Below are 15,717 nucleotides of genomic sequence, written 5' to 3' on the forward strand. Positions count from 1 at the left end.
CAACATGGTCCGCTCATGAGCTTATCGATTAAGGGACAGTTTTATTTCGTACATTTTGCCTGCCTGTTGAATGTTTGATCTGGACTGTGATTTATTTGCGCGTGTTTATAATGATTTCTACTCTCATAGCCTCTAGGATTCTTTAAGTAGGTGTGTTGGACACACACACAGACATGAATATATATATATTTTTTATAATATAGGAGTAGCACACGAGCATGCAGTCCGCCTGATGGTAAGTGGCTACTGCCGCCCATGGACATCTGTAATCAACCCCAGATAGGATTAGATATTTCTACCTGAGGTCGGCCACAGATACGCCGCTACCCCTGAGGACTGAGCTGGAACGCCTCGGAAAAGTATGTCTCCCTTACCACACCCTTCAAAACGGAACACAGCAGCGCCTAACACGGCTGTTATTAGGCAGAAATATGTGTGGCGGTGGTGCCGCCGGAGTCGAACCACAAAGGGTTCTACCACATTCTAAAATTAAATACTATAATAATTATAATAATTAAATATTATATTAACAATTCTAAATTAGACCCATTATGAAAATATCACCAGAAGTTCATCATTCTGATGTCTGCCTGGCCGGGAACCGAACTCGTAATCGACTGAGTATCCAAATAACCATTCTACCAGGGTCGTCTAAATTAGGCACCCTAATACAAGAATTTATTATTTCCTCCGAGTACCTACAGTTGTTAGTATAGTAAAGTTTTAACGTTTTTAGTTTTTAACATTACCTGGCCGGGGATCGAACCCAGTACCCTTAGCGTATTAGATTGACACTGTAACCGCTCCGGAATACTCCATATAGACATACAAAGCGTGTTACCTACAAGAGCACTGAATAGGGTTTTGGAACTAAACAGCAATCATAAACCACGCTTTATCAACGACATGATGCTGGCATTAATTATGTATTTCCATTACGAGTTGGATTTGGAGGCCGAATTGCAACGCGGAACTTCTCTAATTGAAACATTCATAATGTCCGGGAGTAACGGGCAATCGCGATAGACTGTGAAGCTGCTGGTCTAGCATGATCAAGATGATTTTTAGGGTTCCGTAGTGAAAGGGTAAAAACGAGACCTTGTTCCTAGGGCTCCGGCGGCTATACGTCTGTCCAGAGGCTACATCTTTTAGACATGTATAGATACTTGAAATCTTTACAAAGTGTTAAATCGTTACTATTAAAACTAATTACTAATTACTTTTTAATTTGTTACGTTACTTGAAATCGTTACGCTAAATCATCGAAACCAAAGTCTTAAAAATATTAGAATAAAATGGTTCTCTAAACAAAAAAAACAATATGTTTCGACATTTTCAATTTAACTGGACAGTAAACGCAGACTTAAAAAAATTTTTAATAAAAAAATAAAACCGACTTCTATGTCACTACAAAGTAAAAAATAATTGAAATAAATGTTGGTTTAGTACATATTTCTGATGTCGGCGCTCAATATATTTCGTTTGATAACAGCGTAAACAGCGTGTCCAATATGAGCGCCGACTTCAGAAATATGTACTAAACCAACATTTATTTCAATTATTTTTTACTTTGTAGTGACATAGAAGTCGGTTTTATTTTTTTGTTAAAAATTTTTTTTCACCCTTTTTAGTGATGATATGCTAACGTTTGTATTAATATTATGTAAAATTGTATAAAGGTGATCATGAATAAAGGTAAGGTCTGAATTCATACGGATTGGACCCACCCGCTCGCAGGGCGCTGCCGCGCCCTTCTCGCTTAGTTTTATATTGTCTTATATGTTCCAACCTAACCTAACCAATTCAATACGAAACACTATAGGCGCGGCTTTATGAGATACTAATTATTGGCTAGGTTAGGTAGGAACAGATAAGTAAATAAATCAAACTAGGTGGTAAAACTCTGCGAGTGAACCGGTCCAATCTACTTTAATTCAATAGTTAAGAAAAGAAAAAGGAGTTGAAGGTCAAATTTTTCATCATATGTCTCTGTCTAGCAACTTCATTACAACAAATGTATATTCTATATACTTAACATTGGAGGCACATCTGCATCATCAGGATTGAAGAATTGAAGGTCATATCTTCCATCATATGTCTCTCATCTCATGACCTCATCATATATTCGTAAGCTCCAAATGCCTAACTTGTATGATTGAGGCAGGAGGCACTTCTGCATTATCAGAGTTGAAGAGTAGAAGGTCAAATTTTCCATCATATATCTCTACCTATCAACCTTATTGAATATTCATAAGCATCAAATGGCTAACTTGTATGGTTGAGGCAGGAGGCACCTCTGCATTATCAGAGTTGAAGAGTAGAAGGTCAAATTTTCCATCATATATCTCAACTTATCGATTTTATTAAATATCCATAAGTTCCAAATGCCTAACTTGTATGGTTGAGGCAGGAGGCACTTCTGCATTACCAGGGTTGAAGAGTTGAAGGTCAAATTTTCCATCATATCATGTTAACCTAGATACTCAATGTTCATTTTAAATTTCATGAGAATTGAGTGGGCAGAAGGTAAGTTGTCATAAAATATGTAAAAAGCAGGGGTAGTGATGATGAGTTCCACCCCATAACTTAAATTCTAATCATCAGAGCATACTAATGTTAAGGTAGGAAAGTACCGCAACGAAACTCCCTTTCATATGAAAAAAAGAAAATTAAAATTGGTTAAGTAATACTCGACTTATTCAAGTTTATATGAAATCGGGTTTTTCCAATTTTCCGGGAAAACTGGCGGATATTTTCAAATTTCCTCGAAATGGGACCCCCTGTGAAACTAGCCACATACAATGGTGTATGAATCATGTCGATCGGTCGCGGCATCGTGAAATCATCGCCGAACAAACATAAAAAAAAAAAAAATATATATATATACGGTCGAATTGAGAAACCTCCTCCTTTTTTGAAGTCGGTTAAAAACTTGAATATTTGTTGGTACGGAAACATTATGTATACTTGTACATATATCTAAATATGTATGCATTATATAACATTTGCTAAGGAAATAATTATTTATTAGGATTGCTTTTGGGACATCTTCGTATCGAAAAACATTATGAGGAATTCTATTATCAAACGTCATGACCAGAACAGCAAAACCGTGAAATGACATATTTCTCAGCAATGCAAGCCGCACACAAAACCTCATCCTAGTTAATTAAAGCATTCATTTTGACCGAATTGGAAGTCACATATCGGGACGACCCGATTGCGACGCCACGTAAATAATCTGACTAAACAGGACCAATCTATACGCAAATTCGTAGATTCGAAGTTTCGGATATTTCCTAGTTTGGATTAGTTACGGATGTCTGTCATGATTCATGAAGGAAAGTGGCTACTGCCGCCCATGGACATTTGTAATCAACCCCAGATAGGATTAGATACCTGAGGTCGGTCACACATGCTCCACTACCCCTGAGGACTAAACCAGAAAGCCGCGGAAAAGTATGTCTCTCTTACCACATTCTTGAAACCAGAACACACCAGCGCTTAACATTACTGTTAATATGCAGAAATATGTGTGGAGATGTTGCCGCCGGAGTCGAACCTTAAAGGGTTGTACCACCGTCGTTACATACAAGGCGACCATCTAAATTCTCAGGAGTAGAAACGCAATTATAATCGGCTTTAGGAAGAACCTGTTTTATATGGTTGGTTACAGATTTGCATGGACGGCAGTGACTACTTAACGTCAGGCAGGGCCTGATTAACCCTTAGGCTAATTAGGCTGCAGCATAGGGCGCGAGGATCGGGGGAGGGGGGGGGGCGAAAATTGTGTCTTCGTCACTATTAATTTCATGCTAGTAAACAAAGTTAAAACTAATATATTACTTTTGAGGTCTATCGTAACGGTGGGGGCGCGTCTTCATAATTAGCCTAGGGCGGTCAGAACTCTTGATCAGTTGCTGGTCAGGTGATGCAAGTTCATATGCAACTCCAGACTCATATTAGTGTACTTATCCTTGCGTACGTCCATTGTAATCAATACATAGGAAACCACATCGTAAATTATGGATGTTGAAACCGCCATTTTTATCTTATAAAAAGTTGTGTATAAAAACACAATTCGTTACCTGTCATTGTCTGCTTTGCAAGTCAAAATGCAAAGCGAAACTTCACTCCGGGTAATTGAAACATTCATTATGTCCGGATTGGGATTCCGGGTATTGGAGCTCCGGTCACATCACGTAAATAATATCGAATGACACACTAGTGAAACACGGATAATTTGGTTTAATGGGTAGGCGTTTCAGTTGCTTTTGAGGCACAGATGATTTTTGTATGTAATAGATAATGGTATTTGGTAGTCACAGATTATATAATGAAAAGCCCACTGATGTTAAGGTAGCCTTCATTTTAAAGTCACTCATAAGCATATGTAGATACTATGATAACTATAACTATAATTTATAAGCTTTGCGTTGCTGCCGTCAAAATCGGCTTCGTCGGAAATTCGGGCGATTGTTTCTCTCAGTCAGACCCAAAGACTTTACGTATTTACGTACTTGGTCCCTAAAATATATGTTTAAGAAGTACGAATATAAAATTTCAACGTCAGCAAAGTATAAAATATAAAAACCATTTTACAGACTAAGAGGTACCCTGAATTGATTCATTATTGTTATTTTCAAAATGTATCAAGTTTCTACTCGTTTACAAATTGTGGTCAAAGTGAGTGTGGTTTACAGATTGTGAAATGTGGTAGCAATTTCATAAAAATATATCGTGTATTTTTATAACTGCTAAAATATACATCTACAAATACTCGTACAATGGATAACGAAAAAAAAACATTCTCACATACACTACAAAGTTAACCCAACACGCAAATAACAAGAGGCATTAAATATTCAACATCCGATAAATGTTAATAGTGGCCGCGTCGCATATGCCAATAAATAACAAAATCGACGGGAAGTGGCGTAAGTCTTTCTCTTTTATTAAAGTTTACCCCAAAACATAAGCCTCCCAAATTCAAACACGAATGAAAGTGTATGGGAGATCTTCCCTAATAATCTCTTTATGAAAAAGGGAACCCAACACCATAGCCCTTCGATGACTCGGTTACACTATCTTACACCTTACTGCGTTAAATATAAGGATGGAGTATAACAAAAGATTACCAACATTACCATAATTTCATAACGAGGGGTGCCGGGATTTCTAATATAACACGTATTTTGATTTTTTATAGGTTCTCAACAATGAGGATTCATATTTCGCATTGAGAATAATCACCGTAGGATAAAAGCGTATTATGGATTAATATTTTTGGACGTATTTATTAAATCACTTGAATAATATTGACTCGTAATATACAATTCAACAATGATTTGTGATGGGTATATTAGTTTATCTCAATAAGCACTTAATGGTTATGGATTACAATGAAGTTGACTGGTATTAATCATAAATTTAATAAATAACCAGTTTGAATTGTATACTGTGTGTAATCAAAAAATAGGTAGAGTTGTGTCTAGCGATATTACAGAAAATTACATGCAGAAAAATCAAAGACAAGAAATAAACCAAAAAATACAATTTATTTTTGAAAGCATCATAAAATCACAAATACTATCCTATAGTGTAAGAATTCCGCCCCTTAAATTTTACAATTCTCCGCACTTTGTGTAAATTCATCACAACACAAGTTTTCTTTTAAAGAGTAAGACTAACTGAAATTGAACGTGAAACAAAGATATTTTTTATCCTTTAAATTTTACTTTTGAGTTTTCTAAGTTCTGTTTATTAGTAATAGGTACTAAAATCGCAAGATTCTATAGTCAAAGTCTGAGACATTCATAGAAGTTTGTTTTATTAAGAAAATGGCAGTGTGTCTCTTCGACTGGTGTTGGTTCTGTATAAATCTGTTTCCAAACGAAATTCAATTATTTTTGATAAGTCCTTCCACTTTGAAAGAGATTAGCAGGATAAAATATTTGTATCAACATCATCATCTTTTATACCTTATAAACAATGCATTTATACTTATTCCAAATTGTACCTTATAAACGCTTATTATTTAAGCTACCTATTTCATTAATGCATGAGAGTACCTTTGGTGTATATTTCATTACCAAATTCTATACACATAACATAAGTTACTTTAAAAATATTCAAAATTTGGAAATGTACATGTACTCGTATTTACAAAACTTCCCTATACTTCTTTAAAGTTTTAAAACATATTTTACTCACAATATTAATTATATACAAAAGTTTGGAAAATCCAAAAGTGCACGACTCATAATGCTCATTTAATTATGAAATATATAAAAAAAAAAAAAAACTTAAGTCGTTCAAAATTAATTGCCGAAAAAACAGCTGTAGTAGGAAGAAGGTACTGCACAAGCGCCCCTGGTGGAATAAATGTACATAATATCTATAGATATACTAATCTTGTAGTTTTCGTTTTTTATTAATTGCAATTAAACGACACTGAATTAATTAATCATTCGCATTCAGTGACCTACAATCGTCGATTACAATTTAAAAAAAAAATTAACTCAAATGATGGATTTTTTCACAAGTTACAGTGTTTTCAGGTTTCACACATGACGGACAGGAAATTTTTTTGACCTATTTTGGTGTTTTTTTCCAATTCTATTGCAGTAAATCAATTTTTAAAAAGTATGGAATTAATCTCCATTAAATTATCTCGACAATAGTATGCAAAATATCTTGATTCCGTGAACTATCAAGGCTATAATAATAAAAATAGCCGCCAAAATGAAGCGAAAAAAATTTTTCGATCGTAAAGCACTCTCTGATGCTTCGCATCATGAGTCGTGCAATACTCCGTTTTTTCATCGAGTGTACAGAACCCTAAAATGAAAGAATACAAGTGAAGTGCCTTTTATATTACGGAGAATTGCCGAGATATTCAACAGCATACATTTTGAGAGGCGGGCAATAAACTATGAGTGTACTTAAGATTTCTTCAGAGTGTAATAAAACTCTTCAGTATGCGTAAAACAAAGTAAAGTTTGAACGGTGCACTATTGTTGAGTTTCTCAGTAAATTTGCAGGTAATATCATAAGATAATAGTATTATTACGATGTTGAGTTTGGACGACCTTGTTGAAGTAACACTTGAATCTTATTGTTGAAGTTTCGATTACTTTTTGAAGTTTTGAACAATAACTAAAACTAACTGGATTTTCTTAACAAGCTTTTGTTTTGTTTCAACTGTTTGTAGGTACTTGTCTCGTTTCATGTTTTGGTATTTTGTAATATAACGCTGACAAATAGTAGTACTCCTAAGTTGTGAATCTGATCACACATATAAAATATGTGTGATCAGATTCACAATATGTGTTATTAATCATATCACACATATAAAATATGTGTGATATGATTAATAACTTAGGAGTTATTGCTATTATAAGATTTAGTAAAGATTACTGTATTGAAACAAAAAATAAGAAAGCGCATGTTGAAATTTCGACTACATACCTTACAAAGTTAGCAGACGACTTTTTCTGTTATCAAAATCTAATTAAATATGTAGTGATTTTACGTCTTAATTTCAAAACGTTCTCTACAATACAATTTCCCGTTAAAAGTATTATAAAATTTAAAATTTGTTTGTATTACATTACGTTACATCTTCGAATGCCAACTTCACTAGCATCGAACTATACGATACGATAAACAATACGCAACTTCCGTATTCGGCGCGTAACATTTCCGTTTCTTACTGAAAGTTAAACTTCCTAAAGCACCAATAGAAGTACATCTTCAAAGGGAACCTAGCTTCATTTATTTCAATACTACAAGTAAGTTTAAATGTGGTAGAACCTTTTGTGGTTCGACTCCGGCGGCACCACCGCCACACCTATTTCTACCTAATAACAGCAGTGTTAGACGCTGCTGTGTTCCGGTTTGATGGGTGTGGTAAGGGAAAGAGACTTTTCCGAGGCGTTCCAGCTTAGTCCTCGGGGGTAGCGGCGCATCTGTGGCCGACCTCAGGTAGGAATATCTAATCCTATCTGGGGTTGATTACAGATGTCCATGGGCGGCAGTAGCCACTTACTATCACGTGGACTGCATGCTCGTCTGCTACTCCTGTATTATAAAAAAAAATATCTCTATAATACTCTTAAAATATTGAAAATTATTTCTTAATATAAACTCTACATCTGTACGAAATCATCATAATGTAGACAAGGGTTTAATATCATAAGTGATAGCAGGTGGTGTGAGTCATATCAAAACAGGGGTTGAAACCAATCGGAAGTTATTTTCCGAGACAATAGACATTATGGGTGGAGGGCCACTCCTTATCAGCGGGTATTTATCACCATCCCCCGAAATTGGGGTCTAATTCCATATTGGATAACGTACTAGATTTTTGGTGTGACTATTGCTAGTTTACGAGTTGCAATTTATTGTAGTGGATAACATGGTTATTATTATTATAATGGTGGATAGAGAATTATTATAAAAACAAAACATCCGAGTTTATAAATTACATTTTAAATTTTAAATGTATAAGCTATGTCAGTCCCACAACTTAGACGAATCCAACGACATTTCCATTATATATTTATTTACTCTCTATTTCCTGGTATTCTCTTCTACTTTATTATTATACATATAATAATATTCGATTGTTTACTTAATTTTTATTTTAATGTGAATATTATTATTATCAACTTCCAGAAAAAACTGACGATCTCCAATTTTGACTATTGATATTTAATTTATCAATTTTATTTACTGGTTTCTCTTTGGTCTTTTCTACTTTATTATTGTGAATAAAAAAAATTATTGTAATCTTTTAGGAATATTATCATTATCAACTTCCAGTAAAGACTGACGTTCTACATCTATGACTATTGACTTTTAATTTACATTCGGCTACTTTTCTATGAAATGTTTCCCACTTAACGCCAGATATCACTTGCAAAGATCCAAGTTTGACAAAAGCGTTATTGAATTTCTCGCAACATAATCTATCACTAGTTTTATGAACAACTATAATTAAGTTTCCACTTTATGGATGTAGTGATTACAGCTTCCATCCAAATTGATGTTACAAATTATAACAAAGTGCTTTCTGACGTGGGTTTTGTAGCCGGTAACTGTTATTTTGTACTACAAATTGTAAGTTGAAACTGTTATTTTGTGCTTCAAAATTTAGTTGAAAGCCCACGTTGCAGAGGTCTTATTATAGACGGTTCGTTCCCCGGTTAAGCTTATATCTAAATGTAGAGTTTTGGTGTAGGTGGTTAGCATCATTATAAACGTCTTAAGTATTTTATAACAGGAAGGTTTATTATTCTACGATGTAAGTAACGTTTATAATAAACTAGACTTTGTTTTTTTTTCATTTTAAATCATAAAATGACATTAAACATAATAATACAGAAGTTGTTTAAAAATTAAATTTATTTTTAAGTGACGTAAAAATATCAAAATACTTTTGATATTACTATTTTGTTGATTTTACGTATGTTTTATATTTTTGATCCTAAAATAAATACTTTAAATTTATTCGAGTTATTCATATAGAATTAATTTGATCTGAAAATTTACTCAATGTTTTATTTTATAATAACATCGTGTCATAAAATATTATTAACATTAAGTACATTTGTCTACGAATTTATCTAACACATCATATATCGTTATAATTAAATTAAACAACAGTGACAACCCATTAAAAATCACCAATAATTACCAATTATATGTGACCGAATATCAAAAGTAAACAAAGGAGCATTACTAGTTTGTCATTGTCAAATTCGGGAGTAACCCCGGTCCGCGCCGCCCCAGTTGCCTCAGTACCGTTCCCGAGACCGCACCGTTCGGAACGTTGTCGAAAATTCAGGCCAAGTTCGGAAAAACGCGATTTGTTACGGAAACTAGTGATTACCAGTGCGTGCTTCGGACTTCTACGTAAGTTTGCCTTTGAGAAGTTTGTGTGCATTTCGCTTTGTAGCTGCTTGATATGTAGTTGTTTTTATTAGTGGTATAACTCGATATTGAGATAAATAGCAATAAAAATATACTTATGTATTAGGTAATTATCATAGAAACAATTAAATAAAATAAAGTCAATAATCAAGTTAAATCTATTCCGATCCCACTATTTTGGCAATAAAAGTATTCAAATAAATCAATTATTAATATTTCTCCACAGATTTGAGGGGTTTAAAATTATTTTTAAAGTCGGTGCAATTTTGTAAATTTTTAAACAATTTTAAGACGATAAATTACTTTTAATATACTATATTTACGCGTTTTAGCCTAAATATACACGTATATATTGTATTTTATATACTGCGTATATATAATATGTATAGCCGTGTATTTATTATAACTGAAGGCACTTAATTATTATGAAGCTTATGTTACTTATATACTACAATCACAATTTATATTATGTAGTATTTCATGAATCATTCACTTGGACGTGAATTTAATGAACAAAACACACCTAATAATGTTATGAATATTTACATTTAGAAACAAAACATTATACAATTTTTTACACACATTATCACAATTTTTAAAGACTCTTGACAATAAAATAAGCATAATATTGGTAAAATCCAATTATATGCCTTTCTTTCGATATACGTAACACTCGATTTGGACAAAATGTCGTCGAAATTGAATTTTTCTTTTCCGCATTCATTCAGTATTCATTCGAGCGTAATAAGGATACAGTGTTTGTATTCAAACGTAACAATTTATATGGAAGCTTGATTTTGTATGTATTCTACAAATGTATCTTTTTGGGGATAAATAAAACGCGTCGTATATCCTTAAATTTTTAATATTAGCCTCAAGTTTTAAGGATTTTATTAAGATATAAGGAGTAGTAGACATGTTTTTTTAGAGACGCTTCATATTGAGCAGATAATAGATTTACAATTATTGTAGTAAATTTAGTTTAATTTTGTTTTGTTTTATTTTGCTAAATGTAGTAATATATAAAAACATATTTTATTTTATACTTTAAGTTTTGTGTGGTAAGCTAGAGCTGTAGGTATAATAAACTACTTATAAAAATATATATTGAGTGATAAAAATAAATAAATGAAAGAAACTTTTTCTATACCCCCGCCCATTACTTGCGTCATATTGTCATGAACACATATAATATAAAAACGCTCAAAATCTAAATTTAATTCTATTTAATTGACTTACTAGAACCCGGGAACCCTTTGCGTGGTCCTTATGTCTTAATAGTAGGAACTTATTATTTACCTTCTTTTGTTATACAACTATTATTTTTGACGCCATCAGACATAATGCGTATTCGTTTACTATTAAGAAAAATCTGGACTTACTCCATAAACATAAAATTATTTACTCTCTACCTTTCATACTCCTACATGCATGTGGGTAGAGTTCTAAAGGGCACCCACAAGGCTACACCCATATTAAGCTTGGCTAAATTTACACCAGTTTCAGATTCCTGATATTCCTCTGAAGGTTAATCAAGTAGTTACATAATATTTACTTCAATTTCCCTCCAAGGGCCTTATTGTTTGGTTAGATTATATTGCCAGCTGTTATTTACATATTAAACTATAATCTTAATAAGTAAACTAAAATACGTACACCATAATTTACCTTGCAACCAAATTTACGTAGCACAGATTGTTTTAGAAAGGTCTGTAAATTTGGATTATTTTTATTGATAAATCTGTCCAATTTTCGAAAATATCGAAATTTGTCAATCATCATCATCATCATCATCATCATCAACAACCCATTACTTTCTCACTGCTGGGCACGGGTCTCCTCTCATAATGAGAAGGATTAGGCCATAGTACGTTGGCCAAGTGTTTGCAGGTTTCCTCACGATGTTTTCCTTTACCATTTACCAAGTGATAATTAATTTCTAATACGCATATAACTTTGAAAAATCAGAGGTGCGTGCCTGGGATTTGAAACGCGGACCCCTCGATCGAAAGTTTCTTAACCACTAGGCTGTCACTGCTATCTAAATTTGTCAATACGTGGCACAATCATTCAAATTTGGATCTGTGTTGGGCTAAACATTAATAAATAATGTTAACGATTGTGTAAAGACTTGTTTTGTTTAGTATCTGGCGTCCGAAATGGCAGGCTATCTGAGGTTGGCTAATGATTGCAATCCTGGAGATCTAACTAAGAATGCCTCGTATATGTAACTGCCTCTTTACACATTGAAAACAAAACATTTCAGCGACTAACACATAGAGTGGCCTTAAGCGGGACAGAAATAAGTATGATGGTGATGACTACACAGTTCCAAAACCAATAAATCTACCACCTTTAGAATGTATATCTATATATATAAAAGAAAGTCGTGTTAGTTACTCCACTTATAACTCAAGAACGGCTGAACCGATTTGGCTGAAAATTGGTGGAGAGGTAGCTTAGAACCAGGAGACGGACATAGGATACTTTTTATCCCGTTCGATAGCGTTTCCTTGAAGTCATTTTATAACTCAAGAACGGTTGAACCGATTTAGCTGAAAATTGGTAAAGAGGTAGATTAGAACCAGGAAACGGACATAGGATACTTTTTATCCCGTTCGACCGCGTTTCCGTGAAGTCATTTTATAACTCAAGAACGGCTGAACCAATTTGACTGAAAATTAATCGCGAGGTAGCTTAGAAGCAGGAAAAGGACATAGGATACTTTTTATCCCGTTCGACCGCGTTTTCGTGAAGCATTTTATAACTCAACAACGGCTGAACCAATTTGACTGAAAATTGGTGGAGAGGTAGCTTAGAACCAGGAGACGGACATAGGATACTTTTTATCCTGTTCGACCGCGTTTCCGTGAATAAATAAGAGTTGAAAGTTTGTATTTTGGAAGCAAAAACTGTAAAAATTTGCATTTGGCTTTAGAAGACACTTCGTTTAGAAATCGGCAGATTTTGAAGCAAAGTCTATGAAAATTGGAATTTAGCTTTTTGATTCAAAATAATAGAACACATTTTTCACCGTTTTTGGAAAATCAACCTTTAGGGTCGTTTAATCGGGTATGGAACTTTAATTTAATATCCGTTAATTTGGAGCACTAAGAAAATTATCATAAGACATAATGAAGCATCTGAGTCCCTGTTTGTTTTTTTAGATCAACCCTTAAGACTGTTATAAATCGCCTTTCTATTTACACACCTGTTTCAGCATTTTTAGCTATTCAACAACCCGATTAGAGTACTATAAGTAAATAAACTTTCTTTAAAAAAAACGTTATTGAAGTTATAGGTACTTCTTTTCGCGTGTTTGTAAAAAAAATAACAAAAAATACAACCGACTTCTATGTCACTACAAAGTAAAAAATAATTCGAACGAAATATATTGAGCGCCGACTTCAGAAATATGTACTAAACCAACATTTATTTGAATTATTTTTTACTATGTAGTGACATAGAAGTCAGTTGTATTTTTTGTTAAAAATTTTTTTACCCTTTTTAGTGATGACATAATAACATTTATATGAATACAATATAAAATTGTATAAACGTGATCATGAATTAAGGTACGGTCTGAATTTACATTGATTGGAACCGCCCGCTCGCAGGGCGCTACCGCGCCCTGCCCGCTTAGTTTTATATTGTCTTATGTGTTCCAACCTAACCTAATTAAATAGTCAATGATTTGCAATTTCATTAGAACCTCCTACACCAAATATCTTCAAACACGACTCAATTATTCCCATCGGTTGAGAAGTTACATATTTTGTCTCCGAGCCACATTATCAGACCCTTAAATAGTCAATGATGAACTGACTTTGCAATTTCGTTAGAACTTACACCAAATATCTTCAAACACAACTCAAATATCCCCATCGGTTGAGGAGTTACATATTTTGTCTCCGAGCCACATTATCAGACCCTTAAATAGTCAATGATGAACTGACTTTGTAATTTCATTAGAACCTACAATAAAAAATAACACAATAAAAAAATAATTATTAAAATCGGTTCACTAACGGCGGAGTAATTCGTGTACATACATAAAAAAAAGGTAAAAAAATAACAGAGTGCAGAGAGGTAGAGTGAATTTTATTTAATTGTATTTTTTATTTTCCTGTTCTCCTGTGGCCATTTCCTAATATTTACCAGTAGTTTATGGACATAATACATAAATTACACGAGTGAAACCACGAGGTACAGATAGTCACTCATAATTAGGTGGTACGAAGTTCACCGGGTCATCTAGTACAATACTATAACGTAAATCGGAATATAATTATTATATTAATATTTAGAAATACACAATATTCAGCGTTCATTATCTGTTTAAACCCAGAACATTAATAACAGATATGAGTATTTAAACAACATTTACGTTCACCTCAAGAAACGGTAAGAGCAAAATTTATCGTTGGAACGCGTTAATTTACCGATTACTTTTAATTAAACTGAACTAATAAATAATTTTCCGAACATAAGCAGCAATCCGATTATAGCCGTGTTCCTCGTTTATTTAGAAGGCTTCTATTATATTATTTTATCGTACTTTAGACACGTGTTCTATCGCGCGCGAATAAATATAGGCATGTATTATTCTGGTAGAGACAGAAACAATATTTGACTCTTGGGGAATATTGTGAGATAACAAATGAAAAATTGCATTCTTAAATAAGGATATGTTATGTAGAACAAGATAGCAAATTTGATTCATCCACTGAAAACACTTTGCCTCTAACATTACTTGTATATAATAAACCTGTTATTAGTATATGCTAGCCCCTTAGATGAGTAAAATACATAGATAGATCCCTCCTAATAAGAAGTGTAATCAGTTTTGAGATTTCAATTTGTTTCGCAAATAACGTTTTGCCGCGTCTCCATGCTAAAATGTCTCTAATTATTTGAAATACTTATTTATTTATTACGTAAATTACATAGTATTCGTTATTTATACGTACATTTTCTCTGATAATGCTTTTTATTTGTTAAGGATTCAAAAAATAAATGACAAATCAGCGTTTTGTGGCTTCACCAATTTCAAGACGGTGAAGTATCTTTCTATTTTACTTATCAAAGGCGAGCCCTTATTCTTTCAGACGCAATGAAGCATGCATATTGCATAGTCCCATTGTTTTTGTAGATCGTGACCAATGTACAAAGTTAAGTAATCGGGCGCGGTCGTGGCCACTCATGCGCAATTCCTTGGTTTTGGAGCATATCAAGACGTCGTTACGGATTTTTATGGTTAATTTACCGTCGTCAAACTTTGTCTCAGGTCTCATAAGAGATTTGGAAACATTGGACATTAGATGGCTATTAATCCGTTTATTACTCAATTAACTGTATTGGCTTTAAAACAGTATAATGCTATCTGGGAGGTATCACCATCATACCTATAATATTTATAAGATATTGCATTTCTTGCGTTTTGGATGATGTCGGATGACTAACTTAAGACTATATTTTAGTCCTGAGTACCTGCATTGTATCTGTGATCGATATCAGACAGAACCTCTGTTCTTTATGGAGTTGGAGATATATATTCATGGGCGGCAGTGACTACTTACGTTCAGGTGGACTGCATACTCGTGTGGCACATCAATTTCATTGAAAATGTCATAGAAAACTGCATTAAAGTGACGTGAATGTAGACCATGTCCGTTATGAAGAGAGATCCGTACCCTGTAGTGAAACGTAAAATCCGTTGCAGCCGATAATTTTCTTCCTAAATCTTTACCCGTTACTCTGCCTTAGTACAACTCATACCTT

At 33.6% G+C, this 15,717-nt stretch overlaps 1 protein-coding gene across 1 annotated transcript in view; it reads left to right on the plus strand.

Moving 5' to 3' along the window:
- Positions 1-9,805: 9,805 nt before the first annotated feature.
- LOC140743353 (uncharacterized) overlaps positions 9,806-15,717 on the plus strand; it is a 44,353-nt gene continuing 38,441 nt past the window's right edge. Inside the window, exon 1 of the mRNA XM_073074532.1 lies at positions 9,806-9,918. The gene's annotated coding sequence lies outside the window, so the exon portion shown is untranslated. The remainder of the gene's footprint in view (positions 9,919-15,717) is intronic.

Source organism: Epargyreus clarus, unplaced genomic scaffold (assembly GCF_041222505.1).
Source record: "Epargyreus clarus isolate Ecla_fem2 unplaced genomic scaffold, WU_Ecla_fem_2.2 ptg000001l, whole genome shotgun sequence".
NCBI lineage: Eukaryota > Metazoa > Arthropoda > Insecta > Lepidoptera > Hesperiidae > Epargyreus > Epargyreus clarus.